The sequence below is a fragment of the Syngnathus floridae genome, chromosome 1, assembly GCF_059516105.1.
Source record: "Syngnathus floridae isolate MCC-2025c chromosome 1, RoL_Sflo_1.0, whole genome shotgun sequence".
In the NCBI taxonomy this organism is placed as follows: domain Eukaryota; kingdom Metazoa; phylum Chordata; class Actinopteri; order Syngnathiformes; family Syngnathidae; genus Syngnathus; species Syngnathus floridae.
The window spans coordinates 3,174,776-3,190,808 of record NC_142413.1 but is presented as its reverse complement, the minus strand read 5'-3'; the positions used below and the strand labels follow the sequence as shown (position 1 = coordinate 3,190,808).

General features: G+C 42.0%; 1 long non-coding RNA gene across 10 annotated transcripts in view; it reads left to right on the top strand.

Annotated features, from left to right (window-relative positions):
- Positions 1 to 16,033, top strand: part of LOC148403370 (uncharacterized) — a 47,998-nt gene that overhangs the window by 18,367 nt on the left and 13,598 nt on the right. For 6 of the 10 annotated variants that reach the window (XR_015862218.1, XR_015862219.1, XR_015862217.1 and 3 more), the window contains exons 3-4: positions 10,684 to 10,819; positions 15,272 to 15,462. This is a non-coding gene — a long non-coding RNA (uncharacterized LOC148403370). Of the gene's footprint in view, positions 1 to 4,007; positions 4,194 to 9,302; positions 9,619 to 10,683; positions 10,820 to 15,271; positions 15,463 to 16,033 lie in introns of those variants that run through there. The other 4 variants (XR_015862223.1, XR_015862227.1, XR_015862224.1 and 1 more) reach the window with 3 other exon arrangements.

The window sequence follows — 16,033 nt, the reverse complement described above, 5'->3', positions numbered from 1 at the left end:
TTGATTGACGCTGACCAGTATGAAATACAGATTGACAATGAAATATTGATACCCTTGATGGAAATATCGATAATTTTGAGGCAATGTATGACAAAGGAACTAAACGATTTTGATCATGCCCAAAGAAATATAAAATGCTACAAAATAAAAGTAGGCTTGGTAAACTAAGCTAGGCTCTTGTAGCGACCGCGTGGTGGCATGATGGCTAGCTTGACTTACCTTCTCTAAATTTTGGCTTTCATTATCAGTATTTTTACTATCACGGTGTTGCTACCAACATCATTACAACGCAATCCCGAAATTATATTCACTCGCAAAGAAACATAAGAAACATTCATTTCAGTCCGTACTTTGGCACGCAAATAATTTTTTAGCCATACAAGTCCTCTCACACAGCAACAGCCGAGCACGTTTTTTTTTGCTTTGCTCTGGATCAGGCACAACAAAAAAAAAACCACTGGTGCATTAATCCATCTTTCCTCCGCCTATGTTTACATTCACACGTCCGATAACGAGGCAAAACCCAGGGGACATTGTAACGCAATGAAAGCCAGCGGGCATCGCTAGCTATCAGACGGGCGGAACCGCACGTGAGGAGAAGCAGACTACTTGAAACTCTACCTCCCCTCCGTCTCCTTTGCGGCCAGACAGAAGTTCGTCAAAATGATTTTGTGGCTATTTCGGGCGGCAAGGAGCTCTTTTCATCGCTGCCCAATTAGCACTTTTTGTCTGAGCTCCCGCTGTGACCTTTGCCGCTAATTGATTTGCGGAGGAAGCGGCGTAACGCTCCGCTGTACACACCTCTGCGTTCTCATTGCCCGGAAACTTGACGCTACTTGATTTCACTCGTGAGTCATTGTATAACAGTGATCAGTCGTGTAAAAATGCACTTGTCGCTCTCGCCACAAATTAAAGTGTCGGGTTGCCAAGTAGAAGTCTGACAGTAATGGCCACATGCTGGCCTTTCCCGTTATCAGCTCACTTTGCTGCTGGGACTGCCATGTAATTCCCCTCCGAACCATCAGGTGGCAGAAGTCAGTCAATCGAAACAAGGTCATTAGAAGCTTTAAATTCGGGCCACGTGACGTAAATTGCAAATTCAAATCTAGCAACCGAGCTAGATGTATAGAAGTGAGACTGTAAAAAAAAAAAATCTTGATGAGATTTAAACATTCAACAAGAAAAGCAGAAACACTCACGATCATGGTGGAGGTAAATAAAACGTCGAGAAGTGTGGAGAACGTTGTCGTCTTGCTTCCCAAGGAGTTGACATAAAGAACAAACAGGTTGACAGGGCAAGGCTAGTTAATCTTTTGCCGAAGACAAAACGTCACCTATCGTAACCCTCACGTCAACACCATGTGCGACGAACTGGCTGCGTTGTCATCTTGTGGCATCACGACATTGTCACGGCGAGAAATCCGAGTCTCCATCCAGCGGTGATAGGTCAAGTGTTGGACGGGTGATTGATGGCAGTGGAGTCCTGCTTTTCAGTTGCTGCTCAGTCCTGGAAAGCAAAAAGTCAGCAATATTCAGCTTTGGGGTGAAGTTTTAGGACGAGACTATAATTTAATGGAGCCTTTACAGGTGAGCTCAGTACTTGTCCTCTAACAAGCTGCTGGATGTCAGATTTAACAACAAGGGTTTGATCCCTGGTTCAATGACCTTGGCAGCACCTAAAAATGGCTCACCAGTACCTTGCCATTGCGAATCTTCAAACAGGTTGTTAGATAAGTGAAGTTGCCACTCAACAGAGACTGGAAGAGTCTCTGAAAGGCAAAAAGGCGTACACGTCAAGTAATGGTTTTGCAGATCAGTTCCTAGGTTCTGACCTTTGCGACTCGGACGTGACTTGGAATCGGACATTTGTGACCTCTGACTTGACTTGGACTCAGACCTTTGTGGACTTTGCAGATCAGTTCCTTGGTTCTGACCTTTAGGGCTTGGACTTGACTTGGAGTCAGACCTTTGTGGCCTCTGACTTGACTTGGACTCAAAACTTTGCGGACTCTGACTTAACTTAGACCTTTGTGACTTGGACTTGACCTGGATTCACACCTTTGAGACTCGGACTTGTCTTGGACTCAAACCTTTGTGGACACTGACCTGACTTGGACTCAGACCTTTGTGATTCAGACTTCACTAAGAGTCGGACCTTTGTGGACTCTAACTTAACTTGGACTTGACCCGGATTCACACCTTTGAGACTCTAACTTGACTTGGACTCAAACCTTTGTGTACACTGACTTGGACTCAGACCTTTGTGATTTGGACTTCACTCGGACTCTGAACCTTGTGGACTCCAACTAGACTTGGACTAGGACCTTGACTCGACTTGCACTCCTGTACTTGGCTTCAGCCTTGGTAATTTAATCCATTCCGAATTCCCTTCAGCAAAATGTTCCATCTTGTGCCGCCGAGCCACATGGCAGCAGTAACGTGCATCTCAAAGAAGCGACTCGTTCTCTGATCCGCACTCGCTCCTTGCTGATCCCACTTCATTCCGATGTCGTCTCCTTTGTAGTCTTCCGGGAGTCAGACGAAGATCTTGTACCAAGCCTCTGTGGTATGTAGGGATTAAAGTCTCTTCTCACCCGTATTAGCTGAGCACAAACAAAGACTCTATACACGTGTGGCATATGTGAACATATACATGAAAAATTCCCTGCAGTGGAGATGTTCTAGCTTCCTGATATCTAAAGCTTCTCTCAGCCAAATGATGAATAATAGAGTTGTGCCTTCATAATGCTCCTACAGCTGCTCCTTTCATGCGCTTGAACTTTTCATGTCACCGCTCGAACCCTTGGCATGGCGTCAGCATAGTTTTTAGTCTCTCAGGAACATGTGATGTGGCTCAGAGGGCACATCCCGTTGAGGTGCTTCTGACTTTCAGGGTTCCTCCAGGAAGCCGAATAGCATCGTAGCCTCCGTGGATAGTTTAATCTCTGTTTTTCAAGCAAAAGTCTGAGCTGGCTGTCAGGAAAATTGTGAAGAAGTAGCAGATGGTGAACCCCCCCCCCCTCTCTCTCACCCCACCACCATCTTGGATACTCTGAGTTGCTGATAAAATGAGGCGCTTTAGTGGACGGCCAGTTTGGGATCTTTTCCTGGCTCGATATCCATGGGTTGTGGAAAGTAGGTGTCACGGGATTGAAATTCTTTTGGAAGCTCCACGGTTGGCTTCCCATCATAAGTGATGAAGACTTGACGAGAGAAGCGGCGTGAAGAGTAAGCTAAGGGACGTAACGCGCCATTTATTCCAGGCTGAATTCTTGGCTAATGAGCTCCCACAGGATGGAGCCACTTTGGCGCTCTGACAGATGAGTCCCGATTGGTTCCCTTATTAGCCTTAGCTTAGCTTGCCAAATATCAATGCTCTCAAATGTCTCCGCTTCCTGTCCTGCTTCTCCTTTTTCAGATCCATATTTTAGGCGTTGTTTACTATCCACTTTATTAAAGACCCTGTCAAGTGAATTTAAAGATTTGTTTCGAGATGTCAAGATAACTGTCACGGAGAGCAAGGTTGTTAGTTCAGCAAAGCTTAATGAAATAACTCAAACTAAAATAATTTTTTTTCATTTTGTGAGCAAAGGAAAAGTCAATATTTATCTTTAAACGTACTTACATGATATTTACATTTTTAGACCCTCAATCACTATTTTAAGCAGTTAAGTCGCTAACAAATTTTTTTACTTAGTCTTTCATTTCAGTCCAGTACAACAATTTGAAAACTTTTTGGGTTAAAAAAATGTATTTTGTGAATATAAATGCTTTTAAGGAACGGAATATCGTGTCCTTGCACTATTTAAGTGATAGCTTGATGCTAATGTTTTGATAGCTAAATGTTTTAATGCTGATGATGTCATTTCCTGTCCTCTTTGTGATGTCATTCCCTGTCCCCTTTTTGTAAATGTTATTGAGTAAAGTGAATATTTGAAAAATATAAATTGAAATCGCAACATCTGCCCGAACAATCTCAATTCAAACTATTCTGAAAATCGTTAAACCCCATCGCACGTTTCCTATCACATGTAAGATGTGTGTTTTGGTTCAAGTGTTTTCATCCTCCTTGCGGCCTCTGTGATTCGCTGCCGTCAATTGTTTTGCCCCAGACCCATTTGGATCTAATTGATAAGAAGGCCGTGAGCCGGTGCTTCAGCCCGTTGCCATGACGATGTCGCATGGCTCCTCAGGTATCTCCTTAGAGACGTGTGTGTATTCCGGGGTATGTTGAAATGATGCTTATGCCGTTAAGTGCGAGATGACTTTACCGCTCGCCCTTGGTGACCGTGACGACAACGGCGGCTTGTGTGTAAAAATTGGCAACATGTCAATCACGCCAGTGAATCTTTGCGTAAAAATAGACCAGTGATTTTAGGTGCCGCAAAAACACATCAAGCATTTAATACGTCCCCGCGTAGCTTGACATGCCCTCTCATTTATTGGACCTCGGAACTGCGCCCTTGACAAAATTCGCCAACCTTAAAGTGTGTTGGAGTGAGTGTGCACAAGCAAAGACACTATGGTGATGTCATCAAATCCTGATGTCATCGAGAGCCGGCACTTATGATGAATTTCAAATATGGGCAGTTACAGAAACCGTCACGGTTTGAGTGACTACGGTCCAAGTTTTACATGGCAACACAAAGAGGCTGAAATCTAATTGGACGAAAACATCCAAGATCCCGGATGCAGCGCATCCAAGAGAAACGTGATGAATTTTAGAGAATGCAATTTCTTAGAACAAATAGCAAATTCCCATTCCGTGATGCCAATAATGAACGTGATCTTTCTAGCATCCATTTTGTTTCTTATTAATTCAATTTGAGGATGCATTTGTGCTTGTGCCGTAAACACGGCATTAGCTAAAATTAGAAACCGGCTCAGGTTTGCAGACATGCTGTCGTGATTATCTGTGTGGCTACAAAAAAGAATTTCCTCCTTGAGACTCGCCCATGAATACGTTGGATGCTCAATGAAGAGTAGTGGGCTTCTAAAAATAGCTACATGAAGAAATCATTGGCTGTGTATGATACTACACTGTATGTTATGTATTGTGAGCGTTGTCGTTTTGCGTCACGTTAGACGCTGTTTTATTATTGGCCGACTGTCCTAAATTATTTCTACAGCACTGTGTTGTGAACATAAGCTCCTTGGCGGAGAGAAGCAAGACCAATTTAGACGCCCTTGTGTTGTCAGAGGGATGCAGAGGGGGAGGGGGGGAGGCTCGGGGTGTGAAAAGGCTTGGCTCTGGCTGACCGTGTGGCAGCTCGGGATTGCGCTGAAGGTGGAAAGGAGAGTAATTTTTTTTTTTTTTTTTTTTAATTGATGGTTGGGGGCAAAAAGACAAAAGGTGGAGTCGTCACGGAGTGAATGGCGGACGTGAGACAATCGGCTGCGCTGATTAAAAAGACACAAAGAGAAAGAAAAAAAAAACGACGGGCAATTATGGTTGGCAAAGAGCCAAGGCAGCTTCTTAATAATTCTTCTGCCGCTCGATGAGCGTAAGATCATGACACATTTCATGCTAAGATTTGCAATTCCTCATTAATTTCGCCTTAAGCTCGCATTTCGCCTGACAGCAAGAAACTCCAGGCCGCATAATGTTGCTCGTAACGATGCTGATTTCAACACGCGTGTGGCCAAGCAACACAAGTCAACACCATTAATTTTTTAAAATGAGAATAACCGCACTGTATATTATTCAAACGTAAAAAAAGAAGCAATATTTTTTTTCTTGCAAACTAACGTTACTGCAGAAATGCGGAGCGGCCAAATCTACGCTCTCGCTCCCAGACTCCCACATCACTCACCGACCAAGCTCCGCCTCTTAAAGCCATACACATTCAAAGTCATAGTCTCGAATGTGTTGTTAGCCACTTCAACTGATACCCAAAATATATTTCATACTGGTATTATGCAAAATGATTTTAAATGTGATGCCTTGAATAATCAATAGTCAGTTCTAAAAAAAAATATTTAATAAGAGAATGATTACTAAAAGGTTGGTGAGGGTCACCAAGCTTGACTATAAATATAAATTATTGAAGTTCCAAAGAGGGCAACTTTTTGAGCGATGTTTGAAAAGGTCTCAATAGCCTTTTGTCCATAATAGTCCGCATGGGCATCCCGTTAAAATGTCCCGAAGACGTGTGCGCGATGCGAGCGATATCGTCAATAGACTTTCATTGCGGTGCCTTTCTTATCTATTTTTCTCCATCCGAGCGAATTCTGAATGGACCCGAGCTCGGTCACAATCATAGGCGCTTGCTGAAATCTGTTTTGAGATCTTTGCTTCTTTTTTTTTTTTTTTTTCCCCTTCGTCAGAATATAATAGAGGGGGATCTGATCATCAATAACCTTTTCCAGTAAGAGGCCAATTGCTCCCTCTCGGATGACTTGAATTGATTTTTATTGTGACTTGATGTGTTTTGTGGAAAGGGATTTTTTTTTTTTTTTTTTTTTTTGACGCCTTTATGTTTAGGACAGCCAAGATCGCTGTGTCCTTGTAAAATGCAGACCGCCTCAAGTTGAGATTGAAGGAACATTCATTTAAAAAAAAAAACGTTTGCAATTTTCACCAGAGCTTTTCCCCCCGCAGTCGGCATATTTTCTCGCTTTACTTTGTCCTTGTCGCACGGCTTTTGCGGTATCGATCCTGTTCCAGCTGACCGGAGATCAGATGATGCCCAATCTTGAAACCGAGAGAGGGATGATGATGATATGCCGTTCCCAACAATTGTAACCTTTCAACACTAAACATGACAAAATGTTTGTCATGATCTTGTCTTCCCACTTTCACGTGTAAGAGCTGATTAGCAATTTGTCTGCAATGGGAATTCAGATAAGTTTCTAAATTTTTTTTTTTTTTGGTCTATTTAGACCATAGGTGTCAAACCTAAGGCCCGGGGGCCCTTATGCGGCCCGTCCTATCATTTTATGTGGCCCGCGAAGACAGATTTTGCATCGAGTCTTCACTTTAAAAATAGAGATATTGCTTGCAATTTGTCTTTTTAAAATATTTCAACAGTTTTTACTAGTCTCTGATTTCAAAACTAGTTGTTGGTGTATATAGAAAACGTTGACAATCATAATGGCCCTGGTTTGACCCCCCCCAACTCAAATCCAATTTTGTTTTTTTAAATTGTCTTTCACCCAACCCCATTTTGTTTTTATTTTAAATCCTCTTTTTAAAAGTGTAGTGAGACTAACAAACATTTAGGACTTTTTATGCTTCTCACCACCGGTCGAAGAAAAGATATCACGCCGAGTATTTAACACACACAATTCCTTAATTGTACGTGTAGCTGTCGGCTAAGTGCGTATTGGATATTCATGAGGATTTCACGGTGGGCTCGACGCAATGGCAAACTAGACCATGAAAGGAGATGTGCAAAAGCGTCCTCGTGCGATGATTTATTCAGATTGGAACGTTCGCACGCAGAGCAGCTCACGTGATGGCGAATAGTCACGTTATTTGTACATTGCGGACAGAATATTAGCATATTGCTCATCAGATGTTCTTTCTTTGTTTTAAACCAACGCTCATTTGCACAGTCCTTATGCTGAATTTTACTTTGGGCCTAATTTGCATATTAAAAGCAAAAGATAAGCGTTCAGTGAGTGCGGCGCGGCTATTCAAATGTTCCCGTCCAAATCCTTGCAGTCCTTGTTTTTATGTCCGCCTTTGTCCTGGCGGATTTGACGTCTTGCACTTTTGCTTTCTTTGGTGTGACCACTCGCTTGGTTTAATTCGTTTTTTTTTTTTTTTTGTCTTGGTGAGCCAAGAGGCCGTCTGAGATAAAGCACAATGTCAGAGCTCTCTCCACTGAATGGGAAAATTGACTCGGATTGTCTGTGGCAGTCCTCTCTGGCTTTGGCCCGTGATGCTTAAAGTGCTGCGCTAATTAGTTTTTCCTCCATCACACGTCCGCGTTGACTCTGCCTTTGTGCTGCCTTGCTTTTTGCTGGATGCGATTTGTTACGTAATGGAAAGTGTGCAGCTTTGCATGTCACACAAGCGACATGTCTCTCTTGACTTGATTCGGCAGCAAAAAAAAAAAAATGGAGGAAGGGGCTAACGTAGTAGCAGCACAAAAAAAATGGAGAGTCATGTCTTACATGTGATGTAGACTGACAAATATCATCTATGATATCATGCTTGAATAGATTATAATGCTGTATGTGTTGCTCAAATTATTTTTAAGTAGTTTATTTTCAAGTAGAAATTTAAAAAAAAAAAATACTTTTTTTGAGCACAAGTTTGACCTATATATTTATGGCAATGAGATTTCAGAAAAAAATTCCACCTGACCCTTAATTCATAAATATTACTGTAAATATATTATACATGTTTTGTATTATTTAAATTTTCAATTTTTTATTATTATTATTATCATTATTCAGAATCAGTGCAAAAAAATCTAGAAAAGTTTAATCTCTGATTAAGAAATCTTGCTGACCAGCATTTTTTTTTTTTTTTTTCTGGGTGTGACCTGAAACAGTTTACGGGAATTTCCATTCATTTCAATGGGAGATGACGATTTGTAATTTGAATCAAATTTCAAGGATGCCACAGCTTGCAGAAAAGCTGGATAAACAACATATGCGCCCTATTGGAAGTGTACAGAAAATACACACAAGCCACCGAGTGTTTTCCTGAAGGCTTACAAAATAAATGAAAGATGAAAGCGGCGCACTTGGATGAATGGGAGGAGGGCGTGCACGCGTGTACGTACGTGCGTGTGCTATTAAATCTGTCACAACATGTTTATTACCAAATCAACGCACACGCTTCTATCTCTCTGGAAACCACCATCCGTCTTTTCATCCGCCTCCTCCGTCTCCAACCGGCTCAGGCTAGTCGTGCACACACACAGGGAAGCACACACACACACACGTGGCGGTTAAAAAGACGCACTCTGCCACTAACGAGGGCGACATGGCGAGCGGTGGAAAGGGAGGACAGGATGAGCCCCTGGCGGTGTGTGTGTGTTGGAGTGGGTTAGGTGTGTGATCTCAGATCTTATTGGTCATGTCGGCTGCTGGCCGCAGATGAGGTCATTAGGCCCTTTAGCAAGGCAGATTTCATCCCTCCTGTCCATTCGGGCTCATAAATCTCCCAAGACGCCGGCATGATGTGGTCACTTGTGTGTCCGAGCACTTTGTGCGTGTCTTCCAATGTGTGTGTGGCGGTGATTGTGTGTCCGGGGAATCCCTCTGTACGATTTGTCAGAATTTATGTAGTGAGGGCCTTGTCTGCTTGCATTTCGGCGACGCGGCCTGGGGATTGTGTCTCGCCGTGGTGGGTTGTGTTTAACAACGCCGAGAATTCTTGCATTGTTAGCGAGCGCCATTAAGCACTCAGCAGACGTCTCCGGAGAAGACCTATTAGCATAGATTATTTATGGCGAGCTGCCGCTTTTGCATTTTTCAGCTGTTGCTTCTTCATCATGTTTGTTTAGATTTGAAAGCTTACTCGGGCTTGATAGCCACACAAGCGCGGCGGCGTTTCTTCTCGCCGCGGGCTCGTAAACATCCCCGCTCACGCCGGCGGTCGTTGAAAAAGAAATGTTTTCTCGTAAAAAACATCTTGTCAAGAGAATGCCAAACCTACAGGTGATGCTTTAGTATTTATTATCCTCCCCCAAAAATAAATCACCAAAAAGCTGACGATAATAATGCCCTGTTCAACTGTCAACTGTCAAACACTTCTTTGACGTGAAAAATGGATGCTACTTTTCTTTTTATGCCTACATGTAATTTCTTGTTTGTTATATACTGCAGTAAGCATATCTTCTGTCCATTCTCAATACAGTAATCCCTCGTTTATCGCGGATAATTGGTTCCAAAAACCACCCGCGATAAGTGAAATCAGCAAAGTACGGTCACCAACAAGAAGTTTTGGGCAGGCTAAAGAGTTAGCGGAAAGATGCTAATTCGCAATCGTGCTAACACGCGAAAACGGACTTCTAAAGGAATGTAAATGAACATTTGGAGCAATACTACATTGTCCTAAAGGTTAGACACGTTTTCTCAATTTAGAAGTTTTATTTTGACTTTTAAATGTTTTTTTAATTTGGAAAAAAAATCCGCGATGTAGTGAAGCCGCGATAAACGAAACGCGAAGTAGTGAGGGATCACTGTAATTGTATTTTAAATCACAAATTGATTATTTGAAATCGTTCAGCTCTAATGCAGGTGTACAATTCTAAATTTGGACTAGCCTGTGTACTGTAAAATATTATTTTTTTAAAAATCTGAGATATAATGGGTTTGCGTAATTTTAGAATTGTACCTGGAGTACATTTGTAGTGCACGGGGGTGAACGCAATGGCGCTAACTCTTTCCTGCTCCTCTGTGAGCACTTCAACCTTTTGTTTTATTTTGTCACTAAAACCACAATAGCAAGAATTATTCTACATTTGCACCTTGCCTCCATGTCTATGCATGAGACCCAAACTATCGATTGTGTTGGTTGCAGCCTCAGGAGGAACAAAACACAGATTAATGACCTCTCTTACTGTTGCTCGGCAGAGCAAAATAATTATCTAAGTGATGTGTCATGATGATGTGTGTAACTTTACTTTAAGATGGATAAAGCGCCGACAAGCGCTGCGGGAAAATCTTGATTGCAGTGTTGCGGTGTTCTCTCTATAAGCAAAATAAACGTTGTCTCTGCAGCACCATCGCTGATGACAAACGATTCATGATGAAGACCAAAGTTGTTTTGATGGAGTCCAAGAAGAGCAAGTCTCGATGGTCCGGCTTCCTGGTGTGGTCTTTAACCACCGTGTTGGTTCTTCCCAAGCGGCTGCAGGTACGAGATGCTGATTCACTTGTGCAGGATTCAAACGAAAGCGGCTCATTGATTTTTAAAGTGCTATTTTTTTCCCCCTTTCCCAACTCCCATGATGATTTACATTATCTCCTCAATTAGCAAATGAGAGTAAAAAGTCCACGTTGCCACATGCCTCTTCCCTGAGTTTGCACTTTTGCAGCGTTGGGTCAGTGTCAGCCGTGCTTTGCTTGATTGTGTTGCCTGATCGCTTTCGATGTGCAGTTTTGCATTTTCCCGTCGAGCGAACAGAGTGGGTTTTGCTTTCAATGAGATGCTCGTACATCACTGTCACACCGGCAGGCTGGCTTTTTTTTTTTTTTTTTTTTATCTCCCGGGAATAAACAGTGCATTTTGTTTGTTAAACGGTATCCCCAACAGAAAGCAATGTGATGCCTCACAAAACGCCATTCAGCTTTGTTAGAGTCCTTTTTTTATCCTAAAATCTCTTTGCAAATTAAAGTAAGAACAAATTGATGATTTGGGCATTGAATATTTATGCATGACTATTTATCGTACACAAAACTTTCCCACCTCTCCAGCAATCGATGAAATTCTGAAATCGCTATTAGGAAGACCATTAAAAAAGAAAATAACAATCATCTGCATAGGAGTGAAAGAAAATTTCATCCTTTCTTAAGATGAAACCCATTCACAATGAAACAAGCAGGGGCCCCAAAATTGAACCCTGTGGAACACCACGTGACAATAGGGCAGATTGGGACTCAGAGACACAAAAAGCATCCTGACAGGAATATTTTCTGTTGGAATAACCACTATTGCTGGAGTTAAACTTGTGAAAAGTCAAAGTTAGAACGAGGAAAGTAGCACAGATGTGTTCTCTAACAAGCAAGCGGGCCCATACAGTCATCCAGCAGCGCTGTCTCTCCTGGCAGCTGACTGGACGTCTTCACTCTCGAGGGCCGCTTGTTATGCTCAGGTATTTATAGGAGCGGGGAGGCCATCGCTTGTCAAGTTCGGGGTGCCTTATTAGAGCTGTAAAAGGCGGCCAAGCGCAATTCAACTAGAAAGTGAATGTGGCAATGTTGAAGGATGAATGAATGTCGTAAAAAAAATTGCCGATTTGTTAGGTGCTTTTTTTTTTTTTTTTTTTTTTTTTTTAAGGTTTTTTAAATATCAAATCTGAAACTATATAACCATGAAAAAACTATATACCTTGAAAAAGTAGCTTTAATTTTTTTTATTATTTGACTGATTATTGGATTTTAAAAGTAACTGCTTACTTTAATTGTTTTTTTTAAACTTGATTAATTGAAATTCCAAATTCCCCATCTTGAAAACTCAAATGTCTGCGTTAGATTACTGACTGTAAGATGTCTTCCAATTTTTTTTAAATATCAAATCTGAAACTATATAACCATGAAAAAACTATATACCTTGAAAAAGTAGCTTTATAAATTACATGCTTTAATTTTTTTAAATGATTTGACTAATTATTGGATTTTAAAAGTAACTACTTACTTTAATTATTATTTTTAAACTTGATTAATTGAAATTCCAAATTCCCCATCTTGAAAACACAAATGTCTGCGTTAGATTACTGACTGTCCACATTTTGGAGTAACATGGATGGATACTACCACCATCTCTGGATATTACACGAATGATGAGCTGCGATATTGCTCGCGTACTTTAGTCAATCTCCTGTAAATCCTTTGGCTGCATGATTAAGAAAAATCAATTTAGCTCATTGCAACCATTCAAGTGCTGCTTCTTAATAACAATATTGTTTTGTGTGTGTGGGGGGGCGCAAGCATAAAGCAGCCTCACGTTTACGATTTGGATGGCAGGACATTTCCAATTACGCTTCAGTCATGATTGATTCAATCTGCCCTTTAGCCCGTGACGCATCGTTTAAATTCCGCGTCTAAGCAAACCGTTCCCTCGCTCTCTCTCGTTTGACTTCTTATCTGCCTCTCCAAAAGCCCGAGAGTAGCAGCTGCCACTTATTAATTTGCAAAAACTAAATTCAAAGTTATCATTATCTCAGCTGGCAGAGGGCTAAATATTAATACGTTATAAAGAGGCCTAGCCTCATTTGGATCCATATATATGCAGCTGTTAATGTCCAGGGAGGAATACGTGGTAGGCTTTTAAAAGCGGCGAGGAAATAATTTATGGCAGAGAGAGAGAGAAGAGAGATGCTTAGGAAATCGCGGTGTGTGATTCAAAAACGAGCGTAAAAACATCTGCTCGGGAACTCGACCCAATCGATAGGGAAGCGGTGCCAAGATGGCAGATGTTGACCTGAGGGGGGGTCTTAACACCCGGTGTGGCGTGCTGCTAAAAAACATAAGCGAGTGAGGGAAAAAAAAAAATAGCTAGCATGTGCAGAAAAAGATGGACAAATAAATAAATAACCGAAATTGAATGACATCCTCGGCCCGGGTCCTCGACTTCCTGTTGTCAGCCAAACGAACACGACCTTCTGAAAGGTGAGTAAATTAGGAAACAGCCTGAAACAGCTCCTCGTGCTCCTGGCGCAAATGTTTACAGCGACACCAATTAGCCCGGCAGCGCTCGCTAAGTTAATTGGCGGCGGGAGAGCGGGACGGCCGCCTTCTCCGAGGTAGCTGCTTGTCAGAGAGGAGCTTTGACGTGAACGGGGGGAAAGAAGAACAAATGATTGCGCCACTATTGATCGACTGACTAAATGAGATAGCCAGCAGAGAATAGAGCGGTCGACGTTGAAAAAGGAAGCAGGAACAGACGCGAGGAATGTCTTTTGCTAACAGTTGTCTGTCGACTGTTTTACCGTTTTGCTTTTCACAACACTGATTTTGGATTTGCGTACATACCGTGTATAATCCTACAACATACCAACCAGCACTGAGGTCGACTATAAGCAGTACAGAAGATGGCATCTTTAGCATTTAGCATGTTAGCATTAAGCTAGCCAACTTGATTAAAGGGCAACATTTGACTATTTTGGCAAACTAGCAATGTTAATGAGAATAAAATAAGGCATCTATAGCATCTACCTGTTAGCATTGAGCTAGCCAACTTGATTAAAGGGCAACATTTGACTATTTTGGCAAACTAGCAACGTTAATGAGGACAAAAGAAGGCATCTATAACATCTACCTGTTAGCATTGAGCTAGCCAACTTGATTAAAGGGCAACATTTGACTATTTTGGCAAACTAGCAACGTTAATGAGGACAAAAGAAGGCATCTATAACATCTACCTGTTAGCATTAAGCTAGCCAACTTGATTAAAGGGCAACATTTGACTATTTTGGCAAACTAGCAATGTTAATGAGAATAAAATAAGGCATCTATAGCATCTACCTGTTAGCATTGAGCTAGCCAACTTGATTAAAGGGCAACATTTGACTATTTTGGCAAACTAGCAACGTTAATGAGGACAAAAGAAGGCATCTATAACATCTACCTGTTAGCATTGAGCTAGCCAACTTGATTAAAGGGCAACATTTGACTATTTTGGCAAACTAGCAACGTTAATGAGGATAAAAGAAGGCATCTATAGCATCTACCTGTTAGCATTGAGCTGGCCAACTTGATTAAAGGGCAACATTTGACTATTTTAACAAACTAGCAACGTTAATGAGGATAAAATAAGGCACCCATAGCATCTACCTGTTAGCATTGAGCTAGCCAACTTGATTAAAGGGCAACATTTGACTATTTTGGCAAACTAGCAACGTTAATGAGGACAAAAGAAGGCATCTATAACATCTACCTGTTAGCATTGAGCTAGCCAACTTGATTAAAGGGCAACATTTGACTATTTTGGCAAACTAGCAAAGTTAATGAGGATAAAATAAGGCATCTATAGCATCTGCCATGTTAGCATTGAGCTAGCAGACTTGATTAAAGGGCAAAATGATACTATATTTGGGCAAACGTGAATGAGGATTATCAGTATAGAAAATGGAAGGCCAGATGTAGGGTGATGTTAAATCACCCAACTTCAGCATTTAGCATTCCAACACAACACGTACGGATTCCGATGTGACATTTCACACCTGCCTTGTTATTTCCAGTGAGACAACCCAAAAAACATCTTTTAGTCTAATTGATGACTTTGGCACAGCACGCGGGATGTTCTTCACCGTGAGACTTCTTTATCTCGTTCCCCGGGCTCTCTTTCTGTCTTCCCACTCAGCGCGGTGATGCATTTTGTCTGCGGGCAGCAGGCAGCGCTGCCCTCTGAGTCCTTCCGCTCCATATCAGTCACAGCGCGCCCCATCAGACGTCCGCCGAGGCAAATGCAAACGCGCCGTGTGCACAGTAGAGGGTCGGCGTGACTTATTATTATCGAGCTTGTTTTTTCCCCTGTGCCTTCCAATGCAGGCAAGTCATGTTTGGAAATATGTTTAACACTGCCATGCCCAAGAGCCTTACACAATATGGACAAATATCTTCAATTTTTACTTTCTATATCCTGAAGGTGCCAGTAGTGGGAAGTCAAGGTCAGCAAAACTTTTAAGCAGATGCACCACTGGGCCGATCCTCCAGTTGCACGTCGCATTTAAACAGCGGCAGCTTCGATTGGCCGTGATTGAAGTTGGCTGCGACCACTCCCGCAGCGGCGCAGCCCACCCTCTGGGGAAATTACCATCGGGGCTAACATTGGGTTTGGTGAGTATGATGTATTTTCTTTAACTAGATTTGTCATCTTATTAGATAAATATTGATTCTGAACTGCTCCAGAAAATGTACACGGCAGAATTGTGTGCTGTTTTATTTTTATATTGTATTGATGGTGTTCTATAATTTTGTGATGGTGAAGCCGGGAAATTCCGCTTTGAGAGAACAGGTACCAAATGCACAGTCCCAATACTTTTGGTGTCCATCCATTGAGGCAAATGCGATAAACAGTCATTTCACCATCCTTTGTAAAAATATTCACGAATACGGGCCTTTAACTTTAATTAGCCACGACTATATTCAGTGTGTGTGTTCTCTGTGTTCTCGCCGGCTGCCAAGCGCTCAAAAGGAATGCGCAACGAACAAGGTGGCTTTTTCCAAGTAACAAGCTGTCTCATTTATTCCGGCTTCATGCGCACACACACTGCCGCCACTGCAGGCTAATTGCCCTCAAACAGAACAGCGCCCGGCATTCTCTCGTAACGTCTTTAAGGGAGCGTAACGAGCTCTGATCTTTGCTACCGTTCTTACGCTGGCATTAGCATTTATCCGTAATCACACA